The sequence below is a fragment of the Peromyscus eremicus genome, chromosome 1 (assembly GCF_949786415.1).
Source record: "Peromyscus eremicus chromosome 1, PerEre_H2_v1, whole genome shotgun sequence".
Lineage (NCBI taxonomy): Eukaryota > Metazoa > Chordata > Mammalia > Rodentia > Cricetidae > Peromyscus > Peromyscus eremicus.
The window spans coordinates 197341856-197365364 of record NC_081416.1 but is presented as its reverse complement, the minus strand read 5'-3'; positions in this window follow the sequence as shown (position 1 = coordinate 197365364).

Genomic DNA, 23509 nt, shown 5'->3' with positions numbered 1-23509 from the left:
ACCAAAGATTCAATTATTATCTTACTAGCTTCTGAATCTGGGACCATTCTCTTTACTGCTGAAGCCAGTCCTTGTAAAAAATCTGTGAAAGATACTTTTGGCCTTGTACAACCTTTGTAAATGACTGTTTTTTTCCCTGGTTCCTCAACTCTGTCCCATGTATTCAAGGCTGCCGTTCGACATAAAATAAGGGTTTGGACATCATATAAACATTGTTTGTGCTGAAGCATATTGACCTCTCCAATAAGCTGATCCTGGCAGACTTGTATTCTTTTATCCCTCCATTGTTTTTCTATGTTTTTAGCTTCATCCTTGAACCAAGTTAGCCCACTGAAGCATTTGACTGAGTTAAAGAACAGCTTGTGCCAGCTCCTGCCAGTCCTGTGTTACAATACTATTAGATGTTGACCAAGAGTTTAACATTTGCTTTACATATGGGGAATGCATGCCATAAGATACTATTGCCTCCTTAAACCTTCATAAATTTAACATTTCAATTGGAGCCCAAATATATCTGTAGTCATTTGATCAGGCAACTGCTGTATGGTTACTGGACAAACTAAGGGTGACTGTGTGACAACAGGCTTTCTTTCTGTAACCCAATGATCCAATCTTGAAGCAAACATCACTGTTAGTTTCTTCTATCTGAGTTTTTACAGGTTTAACAGGTTTTTCTAAAGCTGTCACCCTGGCACTTAAATTGACTATCTTTTTAAATAATAAAAATGAGGATAAGCATAGTAATAAAATGCATAATTTGATCAACATTAATCTTCTCATATAGCTGTTCCATTGTCAGACTGTCTAAATTTGCAAACAAAGCCCAATTTTTTTCCAATGTACACAGAATACGCATTTTTTTAATGTGGAAAAAAGTTTTCCTTTTAAATAGTTTCCTTTAAATATCTGATATGTTAAATGACTTACCAAGTCTTCGTAGAACAGAACCAATCTGAGGAAATTTCAAAACAGCCACCTAGTGTCCGAGGGGTGTGAATCCAGAGAGAGAGAGAGAGAGAGAGAGAGAGAGAGAGAGAGAGAGAGAGAAAACACGCAAGAACCGTAGCCACAAGTTCTGCCTAAGAGCTTGAACCCAGCCACGTGTTCCACTTAAGCCTAGTCAAGCCTTGGCTCTGGCTACCTTAAGCTCCAAACACTTGCATTGGCTTTACAGGCAGGGGCCCTGTACGGCAGGGCAGGGCTGAGTTGTTTGTAGCACTGGCTTTAAGCAAGTAGCTCAAGGTTAGTCTGGCCTGCGGCCAACCCGACCTGGGGCCGGCTACAGAGCCAGCCGCCCTGGCGGGAAACCAGACCTGTCACCAAGCCAAGTTAAGCGGTTTTTAATGGATTCTTGTCATGTTGGGCGCCAATTGTAGATGTAAACAACAATCTTATTAAATAAGAAACACAGAGCAAATTCAGAGAAGAAAGCCAAGAGGTCAGAGCTAAGAGCCTCACCCTTCCTGCTTCAGTGATCCTCTTCAGTCAAGAGAGCTCTCCGGAAGGGACCTACTTACTGTGTGTATGTCTTTATATAGTCTAGCTGTTCTGCCATCTCATTGGTTGTAAACACAAACATGTGACTGCCTCGTCACTGCCTGTATGTACCGCCCTCTAGATCCTTAAAGACGTGTGCCACCGCCGCGACATATTTGCTATGGCTCTAATAGCTCTAAACCCCAGGCAACTTTATTTATTAACATACAATTAAAATCACATATCAGTACAAGCAAAATACCACCACACTACCTCGTCTTACAAAAAACACACTGTGTTGAGTAAAGAGCACTCTTGTACTCTACTGTGTTTCCTATAGGGCCAGAACAGTGAGCTGTACTTGCTGGGAACAGACACGAGTGCTCTTTGCACTGTGTATGGCAATGGGAGCGCAATAGTAACTCTTCCTACCAGAAAAAAACTCTTGCTCGTAGGACCACAAACTGCATGTGATTCAACTCCATTTATGACTGGGAAACAAACACTAGCTTGCCTTACAAGAAACACACTCTGCTTTTGATAAAGGAGCATACATCTTCTCTGCAGTGTTTCCTTTAGGTCCAGAAAAGTGAGCTTGCTCAGAACAAAAGAACTGTGCTTTCTACACACGGATCATATCTAGTTCAACTCTGCTTAAGAAACTGACAAAAACAAAAGCTGCTCTTCAGTACAGTAGGCTGTACCTGCTGGGAAGAGAAGCTGTGCTATTTGCACTGTGTATGGCAATAAGTGTGCAATAGTTAATTTCGTTACCAGAAAACAACTCAGGCTTGTAGGACCAGAAAATGCATGTGATTCAACTCTGCTTTGAATGGGAATCAAACACTAGTTTGCCTTACAAGAAAGACACTCTGCTCTTGAGAAAGAAGCACTCTTCTACTCTACTCTGTTTCCTAAAGGACCAGAAGAGTTAGGTTGCTCAGAACAAAAAACTGTGCTTCATAAACACTTGGGCCATATCTAGATCAACTCTGCTCAGTAATCTGACAAGAACAGTAGTTTCTCTTCAGTCCAATACACTGTAGTTGCTGGGAACAGACACTAGTGGTATTTGCACTGTGTATGGAAATGGGAGCACAATAGTGACTTTCCTTACAAGAAGACAACTCTTGCTTGTAGGACCAGAAACTGCATGTGATTCAACTGTGTTCATGAATCAGAAACACACACTAGCTCGCCTTACAAGAAACACACTCTTCTTTTGAGAAAAGAGCTCTCTACTATTCTACTGTGTTTCCTATAGGGCCAGAACAGTGAGAAAGCTTAGAAAAAAAGACCTGTGCTTCCAAAAATCACGGGCCATATCTAGTTCAACTCTGCATAGGAAACTGACAAGAACAGTAAGTTCTCTTCAGTCCAATACAGTGTAATTGCTGTGAACAGACGCGAGTACTATTTGCACTGTGTATGTCAAAGAGAACACAATATTGACTTGCCTAAACAGAAAAAAACTCTTGCTCATAGGAACAAAAACTGCATGTTATTCATCTCCATTTATGAATGGTAAACAATCACCAGCTCACCTTGCAAGAACACACTCTGCTTTTCAGAAAAGAGCACTCTAATCCTCTAATTTGTTTACTAAAGGGCCAGAAAAGTGAGCTTGCTCTGAACAAAAGGACTGTGCATCCTATACACACAGGCCATATCTAGTTCAACTCTGTTTAGAAAACTGACAAGAACAGTAGCTTCGCTTCAGTCCACTACACTGTACTTCCTGGAACAGACACGAGTGATATTTGCACTGTGTATGGCAATGGGAGCTCAATGTTGACATTCCTTAGAAGAAAACAGCTCTTGCTTGTAGAAACAGAAACTGCATGTGATTCAACTCCATTTATGAATGGGAAACAAACACTAGCTCACCTTACAAGAAACACACTCTGTTTTTGATAAAAGAGCATTCTTCTACTCTACTGTGTTTCCTTTAGGTCCAGAACAGTGAGCTTGCTCAGAACAAACAAACTGTGCTTCCTGCACACACAGGCCATATGTAGGTCAACTCTGCTTAGGAGACTGACAAGAACAGGAGCTTATTTTCAGTCCAATACACTGTACTTGCTGGGAACAGACGTGCGTGCGATTTGCAGTGTGTATGGCAAAGGGAGAATAATAGTGACTTGCCTGTACAGAAAACAACTCTTGCTCGTAGAACCCAAACCTGCATGTTATTCAATCCATTTATGAATTGGAAACAATCACTATCTTGGCTTTCAAAATGACACTCTGATTTGAGAAAAGAGCACTCTTCTACTCTGCTATGTTTAATATAGGGCCAGAAGAGTGAGGTTGCTCAGAACAAAAGTACTGTGCTTCCTACACACCAGCCATATCTAGTTCAACTTTATTTATGAAACTGACAAGAACAGTAGGTTCACTTCAGTACACAACACTGTACCTGCTGGGAACAGACGCGAGTGCTATTTGCACTGAGTATGGCAATGTGTGTGCAATAGTGACTTTTGTTACCAGAAATCAAATCTTGCTTATAGGACCATAAATTGCATGTGATTCAAATCTCTTTATCAATGGGAAACAAACACTAACAGCCTTACAAGAAAGACACTCTGCTTTTGAGAAAAGAGCACTTGTCTACTCTACTGTGTTTCCTACAGTGTCAGAAGAGTGAGTTTGATCAGAACAAAAGAACTGTGCTTCCTACACACAAGGGCCATATCTACTTCAACTCTGCTTAGGAAACTGACAAGAACAGTAGCTTCTCTTCAGTCCAATACACTGTACTTGCTGCGAACATACGCGAGTGCTGTTTGCACTGTGTATGGCAATGGGAGCACAATAGTGACATTCCTTACCAGAAAAAAACTCTTGCTCGTAGGACAAGAAACTGCATGTGATTCAGCTCTGCTTATGAATGGAAAAAAAAACACTAGCTTACCTTACAAGAAATACACTCTGCTTTTGAGAAAGGTGCACTCTTCTACTCTATTGTGTTTCCTAGAGAGACAGAAGAGTGAGCTTGCTCAGAACAAAGGAACTGTGCTTCCTAGTCACACTGCCATATCTAATTAAACTTTGCTTAGGAAATTTACAGGAACAGTAGCTTCTCTTCAGTCCAATACAAGGTACTTGCTGGGAACAGATGCAGGGGCTATTTGCACTGTGAATGGCAATGGGAGTGCAATAGTGACTCTTCTTAACAGAAAACAACTCTTGTTCATAGGACTAGATACTGCATGTGATTCAATCCCATTTATGCATGGGAATTGAACACAAGCTCGCCTTTTGGAAAAAACACTCTGCTCTGAGAAAAGAGCACTCTTCTACTCTACTGTGTTTTTTACAGGGTCAGAACAATGAGGTTGCTCAAAAAAAAGAACTGTGTTTTCTACACATACGGGACATATATAGTTCAACTCTTTTTTGGAATCTGACGAGAACAGTAGCTTCTCTTCAGTGCAAAACAATGTACTTGATGGGAACAGAAGCAAGTGATATTTGCACTGTGTATGGCAAAGGGAGCGCAATAGTGACTCTTCTTACCAGAAAACAACTCTTGCTCGTAGGACCAGAAACTGCATGAGATACAACTCCATTTATGACTGGGAAACAAACACTAGCTCGCCTTACAAGAAACACACTCTGCTTTTGAGAAAAGAGCACTCTTCTACTCTACTGTGTTTCCTATACGGCCGTGACAGTGAGCTTGCTCAGAATAAAAGAACTGTGCTTCCTACACACACGGGCCATATCTAGTTCAACTCTGCTTAGGAAACTGACAAGAACAGTAGCTTCTCTTCAGTCCAATACACTGTACTTGCTGGGAACAGACGCCAGTGCGCTTTGCACTGTGTATGACAATGGGAGCCCAAAAGTGACTCTTCTTACCAGAAGAAGACTCTTGTTGGTTGGACCAGAAACTGCATGTGATTCAACTCCATTTATGACTGGGAAACAAACACTCGCTCGCCTTACAAGAAACACACTCTGCTTTTGAGAAAAGAACACTCATCTACTCTACTGTGTTTCTTATAGAGCCAGAACAGTGAGCTTGCTCAGATCAAAAGAACTGTGATTCCTGCACACAAGGGCGATATCTAGTTCAACTCTGCTTAGGAAACTGACAAGAACAGTAGCTTCTCTTCAGTCCAATATACTCTGCTTGCTGGTAACAGATGGGAGTGCTATTTGCACTGTGTATGGAAATTGGAGCGCAATAGTGACTCTTCCTACGAGAAAAAAACTCTTGCTTGTAGGACCACAAACTGCATGTGATTCAACTCCATTTATGACTGGGAAACAAACACTAGCTCGCCTTACAAGAAACACACTCTGCTTTTGAGAAAAGAGTACTCTTCTACTCTATTGTGTTTCCTATATGCCAGAACAGTGAGCTTGCTCAGAACAAAAGAACTGTGCTTCCTACACACACAGGTCATATCAAGTTCAAATCTCCTTAGGAAACTGACAAGAACAGCAGCTTCTCTTCAGTCCAATACACTGTACTTGCTGGGAATAGACGCGAGTGCTTTTTGCACTGTGTATGGCAATGGGAGCACAATAGTGTCTCTTCTTACCAGAAAACAACTCTTGTTTGTAGGACCACAAACTGCATGCAATTCAACTCCATTTATGACTGGGAAACAAACACTAGCTCATCTTACAAGAAACACACTCTGCTTTTGAGAAAAGAGCACTCTTCTACTCTACTGTGTTTCCTAAAGGGCCAGAACAGTGAGCTTGCTCAGAATAAAAGAACTGTGCTTTCTACACACACGGGCCATATCTACTTCAACTCTGCTTAGGAAACTGACAAGAACAGTAGCTTCTCTTGAGTCCAATACACTGTACTTGCTGGGGACAGATGCGTGTGCTATTTGCACTGTGAATGGCAGTGGTAGCACAATAGTGATGTTCTTACCAGAAAACAACTCTTGCTCATAGGACCACAAACTGCATGTGATTCAACTCCATTTATGATGGGGAAACAAACACTAGCTCGCCTTACGAGAAACACACTCTGCTTTTGATAAAACAGCACTCTTCTACTCTACTGTCATTCCTATATGCCAGAACAGTGAGCTTGCTCAGAACAAAAGAACTGTGCTTCCTACACACACGAGTCATATCTAGTTCAACTCTGCTTAGGGAACTGACAAGCACAGTAGCTTCCCTTCAGTCCAATACACTGTACTTGCTGGGAAAAGACGCGAGTGCTATTTGTACTGTGTATGGCAATGGGAGCTCAATATTGACTCTTCTTACCAGAAAATAACTGTTGCACGTAGCACCAAAAAATGCATGTGATTCAACTCCATTTATGACTGGGAAACAAACACTAGCTCACCTTAGAAGAAACACACTCTGCTTTTGATAAAAGAGCACTTTTCTACTCTACTGTGTTTCCTATATGCCAGAATAGTAGGCTTGCTCAGAACAAAAGAATTGTGTTCCTACACACAAGGGCCATATCTAGTTCAACTCTGCTTAGGAAACTGACAAGAACAGTAGCTTCTCTTCAGTCCAAAACACTGTACTTGCTGAGAACAGACAAGAGTACTATTTTCACTGTGTATGGCAATGGGAGCGCAATAGTGACTCTTCTTACCAGAAAACAACTCTTGTTTGTAGGACCACAAACTGCATGTGATTCAACTCCATTTATGACCTAGAAACAAACACAAGCTCGCCTTTCAAGAAACACACTCTGATTTTCAGAAAAGAGGACTCTTCTACTCTACTGTGTTTCCTATAGTGCCAGAACAGTGAGCTAGCTCAGAACAAAAGGACTGTGCGTCCTACACACAAGGGCCATATCTAGTTCAACTCTGCTTAGGAAACTGACAAGAACAGTAGCTTCTCTTCAGTCCAATACACTGTACATGCTGGGTACAGACGGGAGTGCTCTTTGCGCTGTGTTTGGCAATGGAAGCACAATAGTGACTCTTCTTACCAGAAAACAACTCTTGTTCATAGGACCTGAAACTGCATGTGACTCAACTCCATTTATGACTGGGAAACACACACTAGCTCGCCTTACAAGAAACTCACTCTGCTTTTGAGAAAAGTGCACTCTTCTACTCTATTGTGTTTCCTATAGTGCCAGAACAGTGTGCTTGCTCAGAACAAATGAACTTTGCTTCCTACACACAAGGGCCATATCTATTTCAACTCTGCTTACGAAACTGACAAGAACAGTAGCTTCTCTTCAGTCCAATACACTGTACTTGCTGAGAAGAGACACTAGTACTATTTTCACTGTGTATGGCATGGGAGCGCAATAGTGACTCTTCTTACCAGAAAACAACTCTTGTTTGTAGGACCACAAACTGCATGTGATTCAACTCCATTTATGACCTAGAAAAAAACACAAGCTCGCCTTACAAGAAACACACTCTGCTTTTCAGAAAAGAGGACTCTTCTAATCTACTGTGTTTCCAATAGTGCCAGAACACTGAGCTAGCTCAGAACAAAAGAACTGTGCTTCCTACACACAAGGGCCATATCTAGTTCAACTCTGCTTAGGAAACTGACAAGAACAGTAGCTTCTCTTCAGTCCAATACACTGTACATGCTGGGTACAGACGGGAGTGCTCTTTGCGCTGAGTATGGCAATGGGAGCACAATAGTGACTCTTCTTACCAGAAAACAACTCCTGTTTGTAGGACCACAAACTGCATGTGATTCAACTCAATTTATGACTGGGAAACAAACACTAGCTCGCCTTACAAGAAACACACTCTGCTTTTGAGAAAAGAACACTCATCTACTCTACTGTGTTTCTTATAGAGCCAGAACAGTGAGCTTGCTCAGATCAAAAGAACTGTGATTCCTGCACACAAGGGCGATATCTAGTTCAACTCTGCTTAGGAAACTGACAAGAACAGTAGCTTCTCTTCAGTCCAATAAACTGTACTTACTGGTAACAGACGCTAGTGCTATTTGCACTGTGTATGGAAATTGGAGCGCAATAGTGACTCTTCCTACGAGAAAAAAACTCTTGCTTGTAGGACCACAAACTGCATGTGATTCAACTCCATTTATGACTGGGAAACAAACACTAGCTCGCCTTACAAGAAACACACTCTGCTTTTGAGAAAAGAGCACTCTTCTTCTCTATTGAGTTTCCTATATGGCAGAACAGTGAGCTTGCTTAGAACAAAAGAACTGTGCTTCCTACACACAAGGGCCATATCTAGTTCAACTATGCTTAGGAAATTGACAAAAGAGTAGCTTCTCTTCAGTCCAATACACTGCACTTAATGGGAACAGACGCCAGTGCTATTTGCACTGTGTATGGAAATGGGAGCACAATAGTGACTCTTCCTACCAGAAAACAACTCTTGCTCCTAGAACCACAAACTGCATGTGATTCAACTCCATTTATGAATTGGAAACAAACACTAGCTCGCCTTACAAGAAACACACTCTGCTTTTGAGAAAAGAGCACAGTTCTACTCTACTGTGTTTCTTATAGGGCCAGAACAGTGAGCTTGCTCAGAAGAAAAGAACTGTGCTTCCTACACCCAAGGGCCATATCTAGTTCAAGTCTGCTTAGGAAACTGACAAGAACAGTAGCTTCTCTTGAGTCCAATACACTGTACTTACTGGGAACAGACGCGAGTGCTATTTGCACTGTGTATGGAAATGGGAGCGCAATAGTGATGTTCTTACCAGAAAACAACTCTTGCTCATAGGACCACAAACTGCATGTGATTCAACTCCATTTATGATGGGGAAACAAACACTAGCTCGCCTTACGAGAAACACACTCTGCTTTTGATAAAACAGCACTCTTCTACTCTACTGTCATTCCTATATGCCAGAACAGTGAGCTTGCTCAGAACAAAAGAACTGTGCTTCCTACACACACGAGTCATATCTAGTTCAACTCTGCTTAGGAAACTGACAAGCACAGTAGCTTCCCTTCAGTCCAATACACTGTACTTGCTGGGAAAAGACGCGAGTGCTATTTGTACTGTGTATGGCAATGGGAGCTCAATATTGACTCTTCTTACCAGAAAATAACTGTTGCTCGTAGGACCAAAAAATGCATGTGATTCAACTCCTTTTATGACTGGGAAACAAACACTAGCTCACCTTACAAGAAACACACTCTGCTTTTGATAAAAGAGCACTTTTCTACTCTACTGTGTTTCCTATATGCCAGAATAGTAGGCTTGCTCAGAACAAAAGAACTGTGTTCCTACACACAAGGGCCATATCTAGTTCAACTCTGCTTAGGAAACTGACAAGAACAGTAGCTTCTCTTCAGTCCAAAACACTGTACTTGCTGAGAACAGACAAGAGTACTATTTTCACTGTGTATGGCAATGGGAGCGCAATAGTGACTCTTCTTACCAGAAAACAACTCTTGTTTGTAGGACCACAAACTGCATGTGATTCAACTCCATTTATGACCTAGAAACAAACACAAGCTCGCCTTTCAAGAAACACACTCTGATTTTCAGAAAAGAGGACTCTTCTACTCTACTGTGTTTCCTATAGTGCCAGAACAGTGAGCTAGCTCAGAACAAAAGGACTGCGTCCTACACACAAGGGCCATATCTAGTTCAACTCTGCTTAGGAAACTGACAAGAACAGTAGCTTCTCTTCAGTCCAATACACTGTACATGCTGGGTACAGATGGGAGTGCTCTTTGCGCTGTGTTTGGCAATGGAAGCACAATAGTGACTCTTCTTACCAGAAAACAACTCTTGTTCATAGGACCTGAAACTGCATGTGACTCAAATCCATTTATGACTGGGAAACAAACACTAGCTCACCTTACAAGAAACTCACTCTGCTCTTGAGAAAAGTGCACTCTTCTACTCTATTGTGTTTCCTATAGTGCCAGAAAAGTGTGCTTGCTCAGAACAAATGAACTTTGCTTCCTACACACAAGGGCCATATCTATTTCAACTCTGCTTACGAAACTGACAAGAACAGTAGCTTCTCTTCAGTCCAATACACTGTACTTGCTGAGAAGAGACACTAGTACTATTTTCACTGTGTATGGCATGGGAGCGCAATAGTGACTCTTCTTACCAGAAAACAACTCTTGTTTGTAGGACCACAAACTGCATGTGATTCAACTCCATTTATGACCTAGAAAAAAACACAAGCTCGCCTTACAAGAAACACACTCTGCTTTTCAGAAAAGAGGACTCTTCTAATCTACTGTGTTTCCAATAGTGCCAGAACACTGAGCTAGCTCAGAACAAAAGAACTGTGCTTCCTACACACAAGGGCCATATCTAGTTCAACTCTGCTTAGGAAACTGACAAGAACAGTAGCTTCTCTTCAGTCCAATACACTGTACATGCTGGGTACAGACGGGAGTGCTCTTTGCGCTGAGTATGGCAATGGGAGCACAATAGTGACTCTTCTTACCAGAAAACAACTCCTGTTTGTAGGACCACAAACTGCATGTGATTCAACTCAATTTATGACTGGGAAACAAACACTAGCTCGCCTTACAAGAAACACACTCTGCTTTTGAGAAAAGAACACTCATCTACTCTACTGTGTTTCTTATAGAGCCAGAACAGTGAGCTTGCTCAGATCAAAAGAACTGTGATTCCTGCACACAAGGGCGATATCTAGTTCAACTCTGCTTAGGAAACTGACAAGAACAGTAGCTTCTCTTCAGTCCAATAAACTGTACTTACTGGTAACAGACGCTAGTGCTATTTGCACTGTGTATGGAAATTGGAGCGCAATAGTGACTCTTCCTACGAGAAAAAAACTCTTGCTTGTAGGACCACAAACTGCATGTGATTCAACTCCATTTATGACTGGGAAACAAACACTAGCTCGCCTTACAAGAAACACACTCTGCTTTTGAGAAAAGAGCACTCTTCTTCTCTATTGAGTTTCCTATATGGCAGAACAGTGAGCTTGCTTAGAACAAAAGAACTGTGCTTCCTACACACAAGGGCCATATCTAGTTCAACTATGCTTAGGAAATTGACAAAAGAGTAGCTTCTCTTCAGTCCAATACACTGCACTTAATGGGAACAGACGCCAGTGCTATTTGCACTGTGTATGGAAATGGGAGCACAATAGTGACTCTTCCTACCAGAAAACAACTCTTGCTCCTAGAACCACAAACTGCATGTGATTCAACTCCATTTATGAATTGGAAACAAACACTAGCTCGCCTTACAAGAAACACACTCTGCTTTTGAGAAAAGAGCACAGTTCTACTCTACTGTGTTTCTTATAGGGCCAGAACAGTGAGCTTGCTCAGAAGAAAAGAACTGTGCTTCCTACACCCAAGGGCCATATCTAGTTCAAGTCTGCTTAGGAAACTGACAAGAACAGTAGCTTCTCTTGAGTCCAATACACTGTAATTACTGGGAACAGACGCGAGTGCTATTTGCACTGTGTATGGAAATGGGAGCGCAATAGTGATGTTCTTACCAGAAAACAACTCTTGCTCATAGGACCATAAACTGCATGTGATTCAACTCCATTTATGATGGGGAAACAAACACTAGCTCGCCTTACGAGAAACACACTCTGCTTTTGATAAAACAGCACTCTTCTACTCTACTGTCATTCCTATATGCCAGAACAGTGAGCTTGCTCAGAACAAAAGAACTGTGCTTCCTACACACACGAGTCATATCTAGTTCAACTCTGCTTAGGAAACTGACAAGCACAGTAGCTTCCCTTCAGTCCAATACACTGTACTTGCTGGGAAAAGACGCGAGTGCTATTTGTACTGTGTATGGCATTGGGAGCTCAATATTGACTCTTCTTACCAGAAAATAACTGTTGCTCGTAGGACCAAAAAATGCATGTGATTCAACTCCTTTTATGACTGGGAAACAAACACTAGCTCACCTTACAAGAAACACACTCTGCTTTTGATAAAAGAGCACTTTTCTACTCTACTGTGTTTCCTATATGCCAGAATAGTAGGCTTGCTCAGAACAAAAGAACTGTGTTCCTACACACAAGGGCCATATCTAGTTCAACTCTGCTTAGGAAACTGACAAGAACAGTAGCTTCTCTTCAGTCCAAAACACTGTACTTGCTGAGAACAGACAAGAGTACTATTTTCACTGTGTATGGCAATGGGAGCGCAATAGTGACTCTTCTTACCAGAAAACAACTCTTGTTTGTAGGACCACAAACTGCATGTGATTCAACTCCATTTATGACCTAGAAACAAACACAAGCTCGCCTTTCAAGAAACACACTCTGATTTTCAGAAAAGAGGACTCTTCTACTCTACTGTGTTTCCTATAGTGCCAGAACAGTGAGCTAGCTCAGAACAAAAGGACTGTGCGTCCTACACACAAGGGCCATATCTAGTTCTACTCTGCTTAGGAAACTGACAAGAACAGTAGCTTCTCTTCAGTCCAATACACTGTACATGCTGGGTACAGACGGGAGTGCTCTTTGCGCTGTGTTTGGCAATGGAAGCACAATAGTGACTCTTCTTACCAGAAAACAACTCTTGTTCATAGGACCTGAAACTGCATGTGACTCAACTCCATTTATGACTGGGAAACAAACACTAGCTCACCTTACAAGAAACTCACTCTGCACTTGAGAAAAGTGCACTCTTCTACTCTATTGTGTTTCCTATAGTGCCAGAAAAGTGTGCTTGCTCAGAACAAATGAACTTTGCTTCCTACACACAAGGGCCATATCTATTTCAACTCTGCTTACGAAACTGACAAGAACAGTAGCTTCTCTTCAGTCCAATACACTGTACTTGCTGAGAAGAGACACGAGTACTATTTTCACTGTGTATGGCATGGGAGCGCAATAGTGACTCTTCTTACCAGAAAACAACTCTTGTTTGTAGGACCACAAACTGCATGTGATTCAACTCCATTTATGACCTAGAAAAAAAACACAAGCTTGCCTTACAAGAAACACACTCTGCTTTTCAGAAAAGAGGACTCTTCTAATCTACTGTGTTTCCAATAGTGCCAGAACACTGAGCTAGCTCAGAACAAAAGAACTGTGCTTCCTACACACAAGGGCCATATCTAGTTCAACTCTGCTTAGGAAACTGACAAGAACAGTAGCTTCTCTTCAGTCCAATACACTGTACATGCTGGGTACAGACGGGTGTGCTCTTTGCGCTGAGTATGGCAATGGGAGCACAATAGTGACTCTTCTTACCAGAAAACAACTCCTGTTTGTAGGACCACAAACTGCATGTGATTCAACTCAATTTATGACTGGGAAACAAACACTAGCTCGCCTTACAAGAAACACACTCTGCTTTTGAGAAAAGAACACTCATCTACTCTACTGTGTTTCTTATAGAGCCAGAACAGTGAGCTTGCTCAGATCAAAAGAACTGTGATTCCTGCACACAAGGGCGATATCTAGTTCAACTCTGCTTAGGAAACTGCCAAGAACAGTAGCTTCTCTTCAGTCCAATAAACTGTACTTACTGGTAACAGACACTAGTGCTATTTGCACTGTGTATGGAAATTGGAGCGCAATAGTGACTCTTCCTACGAGAAAAATACTCTTGCTTGTAGGACCACAAACTGCATGTGATTCAACTCCATTTATGACTGGGAAACAAACACTAGCTCGCCTTACAAGAAACACACTCTGCTTTTGAGAAAAGAGCACTCTTCTTCTCTATTGAGTTTCCTATATGGCAGAACAGTGAGCTTGCTTAGAACAAAAGAACTGTGCTTCCTACACACAAGGGCCATATCTAGTTCAACTATGCTTAGGAAATTGACAAAAGAGTAGCTTCTCTTCAGTCCAATACACTGCACTTAATGGGAACAGACGCCAGTGCTATTTGCACTGTGTAAGGAAATGGGAGCACAATAGTGACTCTTCCTACCAGAAAACAACTCTTGCTCCTAGAACCACAAACTGCATGTGATTCAACTCAATTTATGAATTGGAAACAAACACTAGCTCGCCTTACAAGAAACACACTCTGCTTTTGAGAAAAGAGCACAGTTCTACTCTACTGTGTTTCTTATAGGGCCAGAACAGTGAGCTTGCTCAGAAGAAAAGAACTGTGCTTCCTACACCCAAGGGCCATATCTAGTTCAAGTCTGCTTAGGAAACTGACAAGAACAGTAGCTTCTCTTGAGTCCAATACACTGTACTTACTGGGAAGAGACGCGAGTGCTATTTGCACTGTGTATGGAAATGGGAGCGCAATAGGGATGTTCTTACCAGAAAACACTCTTGCTCATAGGACCACAAACTGCATGTGATTCAACTCCATTTATGATGGGGAAACAAACACTAGCTCGCCTTACGAGAAACACACTCTGCTTTTGATAAAACAGCACTCTTCTACTCTACTGTCATTCCTATATGCCAGAACAGTGAGCTTGCTCAGAACAAAAGAACTGTGCTTCCTACACACACGAGTCATATCTAGTTCAACTCTGCTTAGGAAACTGACAAGCACAGTAGCTTCCCTTCAGTCCAATACACTGTACTTGCTGGGAAAAGACGCGAGTGCTATTTGTACTGTGTATGGCAATGGGAGCTCAATATTGACTCTTCTTACCAGAAAATAACTGTTGCTCGTAGGACCAAAAAATGCATGTGATTCAACTCCTTTTATGACTGGGAAACAAACACTAGCTCACCTTACAAGAAACACACTCTGCTTTTGATAAAAGAGCACTTTTCTACTCTACTGTGTTTCCTATATGCCAGAATAGTAGGCTTGCTCAGAACAAAAGAACTGTGTTCCTACACACAAGGGCCATATCTAGTTCAACTCTGCTTAGGAAACTGACAAGAACAGTAGCTTCTCTTCAGTCCAAAACACTGTACTTGCTGAGAACAGACAAGAGTACTATTTTCACTGTGTATGGCAATGGGAGCGCAATAGTGACTCTTCTTACCAGAAAACAACTCTTGTTTGTAGGACCACAAACTGCATGTGATTCAACTCCATTTATGACCTAGAAACAAACACAAGCTCGCCTTTCAAGAAACACACTCTGATTTTCAGAAAAGAGGACTCTTCTACTCTACTGTGTTTCCTATAGTGCCAGAACAGTGAGCTAGCTCAGAACAAAAGGACTGTGCGTCCTACACACAAGGGCCATATCTAGTTCAACTCTGCTTAGGAAACTGACAAGAACAGTAGCTTCTCTTCAGTCCAATACACTGTACATGCTGGGTACAGATGGGAGTGCTCTTTGCGCTGTGTTTGGCAATGGAAGCACAATAGTGACTCTTCTTACCAGAAAACAACTCTTGTTCATAGGACCTGAAACTGCATGTGACTCAACTCCATTTATGACTGGGAAACAAACACTAGCTCACCTTACAAGAAACTCACTCTGCTCTCGAGAAAAGTGCACTCTTCTACTCTATTGTGTTTCCTATAGTGCCAGAAAAGTGTGCTTGCTCAGAACAAATGAACTTTGCTTCCTACACACAAGGGCCATATCTATTTCAACTCTGCTTACGAAACTGACAAGAACAGTAGCTACTCTTCAGTCCAATACACTGTACTTGCTGAGAAGAGACACGAGTACTATTTTCACTGTGTATGGCATGGGAGCGCAATAGTGACTCTTCTTACCAGAAAACAACTCTTGTTTGTAGGACCACAAACTGCATGTGATTCAACTCCATTTATGACCTAGAAAAAAACACAAGCTCGCCTTACAAGAAACACACTCTGCTTTTCAGGAAAGAGGACTCTTCTAATCTACTGTGTTTCCATAGTGCCAGAACACTGAGCTAGCTCAGAACAAAAGAACTGTGCTTCCTACACACAAGGGCCATATCTAGTTCAACTCTGCTTAGGAAACTGACAAGAACAGTAGCTTCTCTTCAGTCCAATACACTGTACATGCTGGGTACAGACGGGAGTGCTCTTTGCGCTGAGTATGGCAATGGGAGCACAATAGTGACTCTTCTTACCAGAAAACAACTCCTGTTTGTAGGACCACAAACTGCATGTGATTCAACTCAATTTATGACTGGGAAACAAACACTAGCTCGCCTTACAAGAAACACACTCTGCTTTTGAGAAAAGAACACTCATCTACTCTACTGTGTTTCTTATAGAGCCAGAACAGTGAGCTTGCTCAGATCAAAAGAACTGTGATTCCTGCACACAAGGGCGATATCTAGTTCAACTCTGCTTAGGAAACTGACAAGAACAGTAGCTTCTCTTCAGTCCAATAAACTGTACTTACTGGTAACAGACGCTAGTGCTATTTGCACTGTGTATGGAAATTGGAGCGCAATAGTGACTCTTCCTACGAGAAAAAAACTCTTGCTTGTAGGACCACAAACTGCATGTGATTCAACTCCATTTATGACTGGGAAACAAACACTAGCTCGCCTTACAAGAAACACACTCTGCTTTTGAGAAAAGAGCACTCTTCTTCTCTATTGAGTTTCCTATATGGCAGAACAGTGAGCTTGCTTAGAACAAAAGAACTGTGCTTCCTACACACAAGGGCCATATCTAGTTCAACTATGCTTAGGAAATTGACAAAAGAGTAGCTTCTCTTCAGTCCAATACACTGCACTTAATGGGAACAGACGCCAGTGCTATTTGCACTGTGTAAGGAAATGGGAGCACAATAGTGACTCTTCCTACCAGAAAACAACTCTTGCTCCTAGAACCACAAACTGCATGTGATTCAACTCCATTTATGAATTGGAAACAAACACTAGCTCGCCTTACAAGAAACACACTCTGCTTTTGAGAAAAGAGCACAGTTCTACTCTACTGTGTTTCTTATAGGGCCAGAACAGTGAGCTTGCTCAGAAGAAAAGAACTGTGCTTCCTACACCCAAGGGCCATATCTAGTTCAAGTCTGCTTAGGAAACTGACAAGAACAGTAGCTTCTCTTGAGTCCAATACACTGTACTTACTGGGAACAGACGCGAGTGCTATTTGCACTGTGTATGGAAATGGGAGCGCAATAGTGATGTTCTTACCAGAAAACAACTCTTGCTCATAGGACCACAAACTGCATGTGATTCAACTCCATTTATGATGGGGAAACAAACACTAGCTCGCCTTACGAGAAACACACTCTGCTTTTGATAAAACAGCACTCTTCTACTCTACTGTCATTCCTATATGCCAGAACAGTGAGCTTGCTCAGAACAAAAGAACTGTGCTTCCTACACACACGAGTCATATCTAGTTCAACTCTGCTTAGGAAACTGACAAGCACAGTAGCTTCCCTTCAGTCCAATACACTGTACTTGCTGGGAAAAGACGCGAGTGCTATTTGTACTGTGTATGGCAATGGGAGCTCAATATTGACTCTTCTTACCAGAAAATAACTGTTGCTTGTAGGACCAAAAAATGCATGTGATTCAACTCCTTTTATGACTGGGAAACAAACACTAGCTCACCTTACAAGAAACACACTCTGCTTTTGATAAAAGAGCACTTTTCTACTCTACTGTGTTTCCTATATGCCAGAATAGTAGGCTTGCTCAGAACAAAAGAACTGTGTTCCTACACACAAGGGCCATATCTAGTTCAACTCTGCTTAGGAAACTGACAAGAACAGTAGCTTCTCTTCAGTCCAAAACACTGTACTTGCTGAGAACAGACAAGAGTACTATTTTCACTGTGTATGGCAATGGGAGCGCAATAGTGACTCTTCTTACCAGAAAACAACTCTTGTTTGTAGGACCACAAACTGCATGTGATTCAACTCCATTTATGACCTAGAAACAAACACAAGCTCGCCTTTCAAGAAACACACTCTGATTTTCAGAAAAGAGGACTCTTCTACTCTACTGTGTTTCCTATAGTGCCAGAACAGTGAGCTAGCTCAGAACAAAAGGACTGCGTCCTACACACAAGGGCATTATCTAGTTCAACTCTGCTTAGGAAACTGACAAGAACAGTAGCTTCTCTTCAGTCCAATACACTGTACATGCTGGGTACAGATGGGAGTGCTCTTTGCGCTGTGTTTGGCAATGGAAACACAATAGTGACTCTTCTTACCAGAAAACAACTCTTGTTCATAGGACCTGAAACTGCATGTGACTCAACTCCATTTATGACTGGGAAACAAACACTAGCTCGCCTTACAAGAAACTCACTCTGCTCTTGAGAAAAGTGCACTCTTCTACTCTATTGTGTTTCCTATAGTGCCAGAAAAGTGTGCTTGCTCAGAACAAATGAACTTTGCTTCCTACACACAAGGGCCATATCTATTTCAACTCTGCTTACGAAACTGACAAGAACAGTAGCTTCTCTTCAGTCCAATACACTGTACTTGCTGAGAAGAGACACGAGTACTATTTTCACTGTGTATGGCATGGGAGCGCAATAGTGACTCTTCTTACCAGAAAACAACTCTTGTTTGTAGGACCACAAACTGCATGTGATTCAACTCCATTTATGACCTAGAAAAAAACACAAGCTCGCCTTACAAGAAACACACTCTGCTTTTCAGAAAAGAGGACTCTTCTAATCTACTGTGTTTCCAATAGTGCCAGAACACTGAGCTAGCTCAGAACAAAAGAACTGTGCTTCCTACACACAAGGGCCATATCTAGTTCAACTCTGCTTAGGAAACTGACAAGAACAGTAGCTTCTCTTCAGTCCAATACACTGTACATGCTGGGTACAGACGGGAGTGCTCTTTGCGCTGAGTATGGCAATGGGAGCACAATAGTGACTCTTCTTACCAGAAAACAACTCCTGTTTGTAGGACCACAAACTGCATGTGATTCAACTCAATTTATGACTGGGAAACAAACACTAGCTCGCCTTACAAGAAACACACTCTGCTTTTGAGAAAAGAACACTCATCTACTCTACTGTGTTTCTTATAGAGCCAGAACAGTGAGCTTGCTCAGATCAAAGAACTGTGATTCCTGCACACAAGGGCGATATCTAGTTCAACTCTGCTTAGGAAACTGACAAGAACAGTAGCTTCTCTTCAGTCCAATAAACTGTACTTACTGGTAACAGACGCTAGTGCTATTTGCACTGTGTATGGAAATTGGAGCGCAATAGTGACTCTTCCTACGAGAAAAAAACTCTTGCTTGTAGGACCACAAACTGCATGTGATTCAACTCCATTTATGACTGGGAAACAAACACTAGCTCGCCTTACAAGAAACACACTCTGCTTTTGAGAAAAGAGCACTCTTCTTCTCTATTGAGTTTCCTATATGGCAGAACAGTGAGCTTGCTTAGAACAAAAGAACTGTGCTTCCTACACACAAGGGCCATATCTAGTTCAAGTCTGCTTAGGAAACTGACAAGAACAGTAGCTTCTCTTGAGTCCAATACACTGTACTTACTGGGAACAGACGCGAGTGCTATTTGCACTGTGTATGGAAATGGGTGTGCAATAGTGACTGTTCTTAGCAGAACACAACTCTTGCTCGTAGGACCACAAACTGCATGGGATTCAACTCCATTTATGATGGGGAAACAAACACTAGCTCGCCTTACGAGAAACACACTCTGCTTTTGATAAAAAAGCACTCTTCTACTCTACTGTCATTCCTATATGCCAGAACAGTGAGCTTGCTCAGAACAAAAGAACTGTGCTTCCTACACACACGAGTCATATCTAGTTCAACTCTGCTTAGGAAACTGACAAGAACAGTAGCTTCTCTTCAGTCCAATACACTGTGCTTGCTGGGAAAAGACGCCAGTGCTATTTGTACTGTGTATGGCAATGGGAGCACAATAGTGACTCTTCTTACCAGAAAACAACTGTTGCTCGTAGGACCAGAAAATGATGTGATTCAACTCCATTTATGACTGGGAAACAAACACTAGCTCGCCAGAGAAGAAACACACTCTGCTTTTGAGAAAAGAGCTCTCTTCTACTCTACTGTGTTTCCTATATGGCTGGAACAGTGAGCTTGCTCAGAACAAAAGAACTGTGCTTAATACACACACGAGCCATATCTACTTCAACTCTGCGTAGGAAACAGACTAGAACTGTAGCTTCTCTTCAGTCCAATACACAGTACTTGCTGGGAACAGACGCAGATGCTATTTGCACTGTGTATGGCAATGGGAGCGCAATAGTGACTCTTCTTACCAGAAAACTACTCATGCTCGTAGGAGCAGAAACTGCATGTGATTTAACTCCATTTATGACCTAGAAACAAACATAAGCTCGACTTACAAGAAACACACTCTGCATTTCAGAAAAGAGGACTCTTCTACTCTACTGTGTTTCCTGTAGTGCCAGGACAGTGAGGTAGCTCAGAACAAGAGAACTGTGCTTCCTACACACAAGGGCCATATCTAGTTCAACTCTTCTTAGGAAACTTACAAGAACAGTAGCTTCTCTTCAGTCCAATACACTGTACATGCTGGGAACAGATGCGAGTGCTATTTACGCTGTGTATGGCAATGGGAGCACAATAGTGACTCTTCTTACCAGAAAACAACTCTTGCTCATAGGAGCAGAAACTGCATGTGATTCAACTCCATTTATGACTGGGAAACAAACACTAGCTCTCCTTACAAAAAACACACTCTGATTTTGAGAAAAGAGCACTCTTCTTCTCTACTGAGTTTCCTATATGCCAGAACAGTGAGCTTGCTTAGAACAAAAGAACTGTGCTTCCTACACACACGAGTCATATCTAGTTCAAGTCTGCTTAGGAAACTGACAAGAACAGTAGCTTCTCTTGAGTCCAATACACTGTACTTACTGGGAACAGACGCGAGTGCTATTTGCACTGTGTATGGAAATGGGTGTGCAATAGTGACTGTTCTTAGCAGAACACAACTCTTGCTCGTAGGACCACAAACTGCATGTGATTCAACTCCATTTATGGTGGGGAAACAAACACTAGCTCGCCTTACGAGAAACACACTCTGCTTTTGATAAAACAGCACTCTTCTACTCTACTGTCATTCCTATATGCCAGAACAGTGTGCTTGTTCAGAACAAAAGAACTGTGCTTCCTACACACACGAATCATATCTAGTTCAACTCTGCTTAGGAAACTGACAAGAACAGTAGCTTCTCTTCAGTCCAATACACTGTGCTTGCTGGGAAAAGACGCCAGTGCTATTTGTATTGTGTATGGCAATGGGAGCTCAAGAGTGACTCTTCTTACCAGAAAACAACTGTTCCTCGTAGGACCAAAAACTGCATGTGATTCAACTCCATTTATGAATTGGAAACAAACACAAGCTCGCCTTACAAGAAACACACTCTGCTTTTGAGAAAAGAGCACACTTGTACTCTACTGTGTTGCCTATAGGCCCAGAACAGTGAGCTTGCTCAGAACAAAAAAACTGTGCTTCCTACACACACATGTCATATCAAGTTCAACTCTGCTTTGGAAACTGACAAGAACAGTAGCTTCTCTTCAGTCCAATACACTGTACTTGCTGGGAAGAGACGTGAGTGCTATTTGCATTGTGTATGGCAATGGGAGCTGAATAGTGACTCTTCTTACCAGAAAACAACTGTTGCTCATAGGACGACAAACTGCATGTGATTCAACTCTATTTATGAATGGGAAACAAACACTAGCTTGCCTTACAAGAAACACACTCTGCTTTTGAGAAAAGAGCACTCTTCTTCTCTACTGTGTTTCTTATAGAGCCAGAACAGTGAGCTTGCTCAGAACAAAAGAACTGTGCTTCCTACACACAAGGGCCATATCTAGTTCAACTCTTCTTGGGAAACTTACAAGAACAGTAGCTTCTGTTCAGTCCAATACACTGTACTTACTGGGAACAGACGCGAGTGCTATTTGCACTGTGTATGGAAATGGGAGCAAAATAGTGACTCTTCCTACCAGAAAACAACTCTTGCTCATAGGACCACAAACTGCATGTGATTCAACTCCATTTATGACTGGGAAACAAACAGTAGCTCGCCTTACAAAAAACACACTCTGCTTTTGAGAAAAGAGCACTCTTCTTCTCTATTGAGTTTCCTATATGGCAGAACAGTGAGCTTGCTTAGAACAAAAGAACTGTGCTTCCTACACACAAGGGCCATATCTAGTTCAACTCTGCTTAGGAAATTGACAGAACATTAGCTTCTCTTCAGTCCAATACACTGCACTTAATGGGAACAGACGTGAGTGCTATTTGCATTGTGTATGTTAATGGGAGCGCATTAGTGACTCTTCCTACCAGAAAACAACTCTTGCTCTTAGGACCACAAACTGCATGTGATTCAACTTTATTTATGACAGGGAAACAAACACAATCTCGCCTTATAAGAAACACATTCTGCTTTTGATAAAAGAGCACTCTTCTACTCTACTGTGTTTCCTATATGCCAGAACAGTGAGCTTGCTCAGAACAAAAGAACTGTGCTTCCTACACACACGAGTCATATCTAGTTCAACTCTGCTTAGGAAACTGACAAGAACAGTAGCTTCTCTTCAGTCCAATAAACTGTACTTGCTGGGAAAAGACGCGAGTGCTATTTGTACTGTGTATGGCTATGGGAGCTTAATAGTGACTCTTCTTACCAGAAAACAACTGTTGCTCGTAGGACCAAAAACTGCATGTGATTCAACTCCATTTATGACTGGGAAACAAACACTAGCTTGCCTTACATGAAACACACTCTGCTTTTGAGAAAAGAGGACTCTTCCACTCTACTGTGTTTCTTATAGAACCAGAACAGTGAGCTTGCTCAGAACAAAAGAACAGTGCTTCCTACACACAAGGCCATATCTAGTTCAAGTCTGCTTAGGAAACTGACAAGAACAGTAGCTTCTCTTGAGTCCAATACACTGTACTTACTGGGAACAGACGCGAGTGCTATTTGCACTGTGTAGGGAAACGGGTGTGCAATAGTGACTGTTCTTAGCAGAACACAACTCTTGCTCGTGGGACCACAAACTGCATGGGATTCAACTCCATTTATGATGGGGAAACAAACACTAGCTCTCCTTACAAAAAACACACTCTGATTTTGAGAAAAGAGCACTCTTCTTCTCTACTGAGTTTCCTATATGCCAGAACAGTGAGCTTGCTTAGAACAAAAGAACTGTGCTTCCTACACACACGAGTCATATCTAGTTCAAGTCTGCTTAGGAAACTGACAAGAACAGTAGCTTCTCTTGAGTCCAATACACTGTACTT